Source organism: Chlorocebus sabaeus, chromosome 21 (assembly GCF_047675955.1).
Source record: "Chlorocebus sabaeus isolate Y175 chromosome 21, mChlSab1.0.hap1, whole genome shotgun sequence".
Taxonomy (NCBI): domain Eukaryota; kingdom Metazoa; phylum Chordata; class Mammalia; order Primates; family Cercopithecidae; genus Chlorocebus; species Chlorocebus sabaeus.
In genome coordinates, this window is record NC_132924.1 from 58,064,967 (window position 1) to 58,070,525 (window position 5,559).

Here is a 5,559-nt window from a genome sequence, read left to right on the forward strand (position 1 = left end):
CCTAGTGTTGTGCCATTAGATAGGGTTTGAAAAACAAAGTGAAGAAACAAAGAAAAACAAAGTGAAGAAACAACTTTAACATTTTCCAAATATGAGGAAAACTATAAACCTCTAGATCCAAAGAAAAATCTCCACAAAATACTCAACAAACTTCAAGCAGAAGAAACAAATAAAACCTTAGGTAAATTACCCATTGCAAGCAAAGTATAAAAATGTCAGAATATTTCTCTCCAGGAGTACAAGGCAGATGATAATGGAGACTTCTTTTTACAGTAAAGAAAGAAAAAAGAAAAGCCAGTCTAATATTATATGCCCAGAAAAAAAATATCTATTTTAAATATCTAGTTAAAATAAAGACTGTTCTGGCATGCAAAGTTGAGAGAATTAATCACCAAGCAACCAGCTCTATATAAAATGATAAATGAAGTCCAAAAAATGTTGGTATTAGATAGAAATTTGAATTTCTACAAAAATGAACATCTGAATGGTAAATATCTAGGCAAATATAATCATTCTTTTTTAATGCCAGAATACTTATCACATTCTTTATTATTGAATGCTGGAATACGTCTGTTCTAATTCTCAGCTAGTATTTCTTTGCTAAGTAATCATTTCTTTTATTACAACATTTCAAGCCTTTCAGGAATGTTTTCTTCTACTTTTTCTTAAATCGTTTTAAAATTACAGCAATACCAATTGTAGATGGAATCACTGTTATCTAATTTTTATGCCTAGCATCATCTTACTTTTTTCCTTTTCAGTTTATAAAATTTATGTGCAATTTTCAATTTTCTTCTCTTAAGGAAAGTTTTCTGTAATTTTTTGTTTTTAATTATACTTTAAGTTCTGGGATACATGTGCAGAACGTGCAGGTTTGTTACATAGGTATACATGTGCCATGGTGGTTTGCTGCACCCATTAACTTGTCATCTACATTAGGTTTTTCTCCTAATGCTATCCTTCCCTTAGCCCCCAACCCTCGACAGGCCCTGGTGTATGATGTTCCCTTCCCTGTGTCTATGTGTACTCATTGTTCAACTCCCACCTATGAGTGAGAACATGTGGTGTTTGGTTTTCTGTTCTTGTGTTAGTTTGCTGAGAATGATGGTTTCCAGCTTCATCCATGTACCTGCAAAGGACATGAACTCATCCTTTTTTATGGCTGAATGGTATTCCATGGTGTATGCATGCAAGATTGTCTTTATCCAATCTACCATTGTTGGGCATTTGAGTTGGTTCCAAGTCTTTGCTATTGTGAATAGTGCTGCAATAAACATACGTGTGCACGTGTCTTTATAGTAGAATGATTCATAATCCTTTGGGTATATACCCAGTAATGGGATTGCTGGGTCAAATGATATTTCTGGTTCTAGATCCTTGAGGGATCACCACACTATCTTCCACAATGGTTGAACTAATTTACACTCCCACCAACAGTGTAAAAGCATTCTTATTTCTCCACATCCTCTCCAGCATCTGTTGTTTCCTGACTTTTTAATGTTCGCCATTCTAACTGGCATGAGATGGTATCTCATTGTGGTTTTGATTTGTATTTCTCTAATAACCAGTGTTGATGAGCATTTTTTCATGTTTGTTGGCTGCATAAACGTCTTCTTTTGAGAAATGTCTGTTCATATCCTTTGCCCACATTTTGATGTTTTTTTCTTTGTCTGTTTGTTTTTTTTGTTTTGTTTTGTTTTTTTGAGATGGAGTCTTCCTCTGTAGCCCAGGCTGGAGTGCAGTGGTGCCATCTCTGCTGACTGCATCCTCGCCATCCCTGGTCCCGGTTCAAGCAATTCTCCTGGCTCAGCCTCCCGAGTAGCTGGGATTACAGGCACGCGCCATCATGCCCAGCTAATTTTTGTATTTTCAGTAGAGATGGGGTTTCACCATGTTGGCCAGGCTGATCTTGAACTCCTGACCTCGTGATCAGCCCACCTTGGTCTCCCAAAGTGTTGGGATTACAGGCGGGAGCCACTGCACCTGGCCACTTGTTTTTTTCTTGTAAATTTGTTTACGTTCTCTTGTAGATTCTGGATATTAGCCCTTTCTCACATGGAGAGATTGCAAAAATTTTCTACCATTCTCTATGTTGCCTGCTCACTCTGATGATCGTTTCTTTTGCTGTGCAGAAACTCTTTAGTTTAATTAGATCCCATTTGTCAATTTTGGCTTTTGTTGCCATTGCTTTTGGTGTTTTAGTCATAAAGTCTTTGCCCATGCCTGTGTCCTGAATGCTATTATCTAGGTATTCTTCTAGGGTTTTTATGGTTTTAGGTCTTACGTTTAAGTCTTTAATTCATCTTGAGTTAGTTTTCATATAAGGTGTAAGGAAGGGGTCAGTCACATTTTTCTGCATATGGCTAGCCAGTTTTCCTAACACCATTTATTAAATAGGGAATCATTTCCCTATTGCTTGTTTTTGTCAGGTTTGTCAACAGATGGTTGTAGATATGTGGTGTTATTTCTGAGGCCTCTGTTCTGTTCCATTGGTCTATATATCTGTTTTGGTACCAGTACCACACTATTTTGGTTACTGTAGACTTGCAGTATAGTTTGAAGTCAGGTAGCATGATTCCCGCAGTTTTGTTCTTTCTGCTTAGGATTGTCTTGGCTATAGGCACTCTTTTTTGGTTCTATATGAAATTTAAAGTAGTTTTTTCTAATTCTGTGAAGAAAGTCAGTGGTAACTTGATTGGGATAGCATTGAATCTATAAATTACTTTGGGGAGTATGCCCATTTTCATGATATTGGTTCTTCATATCCATGATGATGGAATGTTTTTCCATTTGTTTGTATCCTCTCTTATTTCCTTGAGCAGTGGTTTATAGTTCTCCTTGAAGAGGTTCTTTACATCCCTTATAAGTTGGATTCCTAGACATTTTATTCTCTTTGTAGCAATTGTGAATGGGAGTTCACTCATAATTTGGCTCTCTATTGTTGATGTATAGGAATGCTTGTGATTTTTGCACATTTATTTTGTATCCTGAGACTTTGCTGAAGTTGCTTATCAGGTTAAGGAGATTTTGGGCTAAGACGATGGGGTTTTCTAAATATACAATCATGTCGTCTGCAAACAGAGACAATTTGACTTCCTCTCTTCCTGTTTGAATACCCTTTATTTCTTTCTGTTGCCTGATTGCCCTGGTCAGAACTTCCAATACTATGTTGAATAGGAGTGGTAAGACAGGGCATCCTTGTGTTGTGCCAGCTTTCAAAGGGAATGCTTCCAGCTTTTTCCCATTCAGTATGATATTGGCTGTGGGTTTGTCATAAATAGCTCTTATTATTTTGAGATATGTTCCATCAATACCTAGTTTATTGATAGTTTTTAGCATAAAGGGGTGTTAAATTTTATTGAAGGCCTTTTTTGCATCTGTTGAGATAATCATGTGGTTTTGTCATTGGTTCTGTTTATGTGACGGATTACATTTATTGATTTGCATATATTGAACCAGCCTTGCATCCCAGGGATGAAGCCAACTTTTTTGTGGTGGATAAGACTTCTGATATGCTGCTGGATTCGTTTTGCCAGTACTTTATTGAGGATTTTCACATCGAAGTTCATCAGGGATACTGCCCTGAAATTTTCTTTTTTGTTATGTCTCTGCTGGGTTTTGGTATCACGATGATGCTGGCCTCATAAAGTGAGTTAGGGAGGATTCCCTCTTTTTCTATTGTTTGGAATAGTTTCAGAAGGAATGGTACCAGTTCCTCTTTGTACCTCTGGTAGAATTCAGCTGTGAATCTGTCTGGTCCTGGGCTTTTCTTGGTTGGTAGGCTATTAGGTACTTCCTCAATTTCAGAACTTGTTATTGGTCTATTTAGGGATTTGACTTCTTCCTGGTTTATTCTTGGGAGGGTGTCCAGGAATTTATCCATTTCTTCTATATTTTCTATTTTATTTGAGTAGAGGTGTTTATAGTATTCTCTCATGGTAGTTTGTATTTCTGTGGGATCAGTAGTGATATCTCTTTTATCATTTTTTATTGTGTCTATTTGATTCTTCTCTCTTTTTTTCTTTATTAGTCTAGCTAGTGGTCTACCTATTTTGTTAATCTTTAAAAAAAAAAAAAAAACAGCTTCTGGATTCGTTGATTTATTGAAGGGTTCTTTGTGTCTCTATCTACAACCATGAAGCTTTATCCTGTAAGTACCCAAATGTTGAACCAATCCGTACCATCTCCTTTTTCCACAAAATACAAGATCCTATACAATCCCTGTTATAGGAACCACTAGGAAGGAACATGTAGTTGTAAACACATAGTTAAAAGGCTTTTGGATTCAAATTCATCAGAGTACTAATTTTCCTAAGCATGTTTTGATACAGGCTATTGGGACACTTGTCACACTGTTCAAATGCCCAGTGGTAAGACTTCTGATGAAATCAGACAGGTCACATTAAATCAACAGAATATCTTAGAAATAAAGCCAATAGGACTAAATCCAAAACAAATCACATGAAGTACCTCATGTACGATACAATACAAACCTAGTTTAATAAATAAAAGAAGCATAGGTGACTGGACTCTGGGAGAACATCCAGTTCCTGATGGCCTCTTCAGGTCTAATGGTGCAGCCATGAAGTTTGTAGCCATCTTGTCTTATTAATGTCACGGTGCCAGGCTGCACCCCAACAGCAGCTGTTACATGACAGATGAGTTCATGCTCACTAATGGGTGACAGCTTCTCCAGGTCATGCTTGGCAAACACATTTTTCAGCTTTGCTTCTAAAAGTGACAGCCCTCGGAAGACCTTCTCCAGAGTGAGCTTCTGGTTCCCAGGTTCTGATTCTTCAGAAATCTATTGTGTAGTCTTCTCCAAAATGTCAGCCACCTATCTTGGCATCTTCCACACATCTCTCAGTTTGCCTCCTTGTGTTTTCACAATCAGCTACAGCTCTCTGCTATCTCATGGTTAAATCCTGGACTTCCTTTTCCAGTTTAACAGCTTTACCCTTAAGGCTGGTTTGGCAAGAGAGGGCCCAGCTCACCAGGAGGGTCCTCAGAACAGCAGTCCACACCAGCAGTTATCTGGGTGGCAGTGCTGAATGGAAGCAGCCATTCTTTGCTCTCCCACGCGGCACTCGAGGCCAGTAGGCGCTGCACCTGGTGCCTGCCCGCCCACAGCAACCATACGGCCATGTTGCCGACTTGGGCTGACGGAGGCAGCACACGCGCACTTGCCCTGTAATTTTATCTTTATAATTTTCTGTTACTTTAAAAAACACTGCAACACTAATTTTGTGTATGTGGAAAGTCTGTTGTCTAAGTTTTATACATAGCATCTTCTCACTCTTGTCTCTGTAGTCTCATTTTATTCTGTAATGTTTTTCAAATCTTTATAAAATTAATTTTGTTTATAATAGATATTATTTAGCATATCTAAATATGGTAAATATCTAAATAGGGTAAAATAAATTTAAGTTATATGCTCTCCTTTACTTTGTTCTCCTTGTATCATTATTTATGAAACTTGGAGCCTCAAATGTACATGTGGAAAGTCTCTGTAGATTCATGTTAGGATTGAAATTTTCTTGGTGCATAAACTTTCAACAA

At 37.6% G+C, this 5,559-nt stretch overlaps 1 pseudogene; it reads right to left on the reverse strand.

Annotated features, from left to right (window-relative positions):
- Nucleotides 1–4,498: 4,498 nt before the first annotated feature.
- On the reverse strand, nt 4,499–5,157 carry LOC119626161 (grpE protein homolog 2, mitochondrial pseudogene; annotated as a pseudogene).
- Between the last annotated feature and the right edge of the window lie 402 nt (nt 5,158–5,559).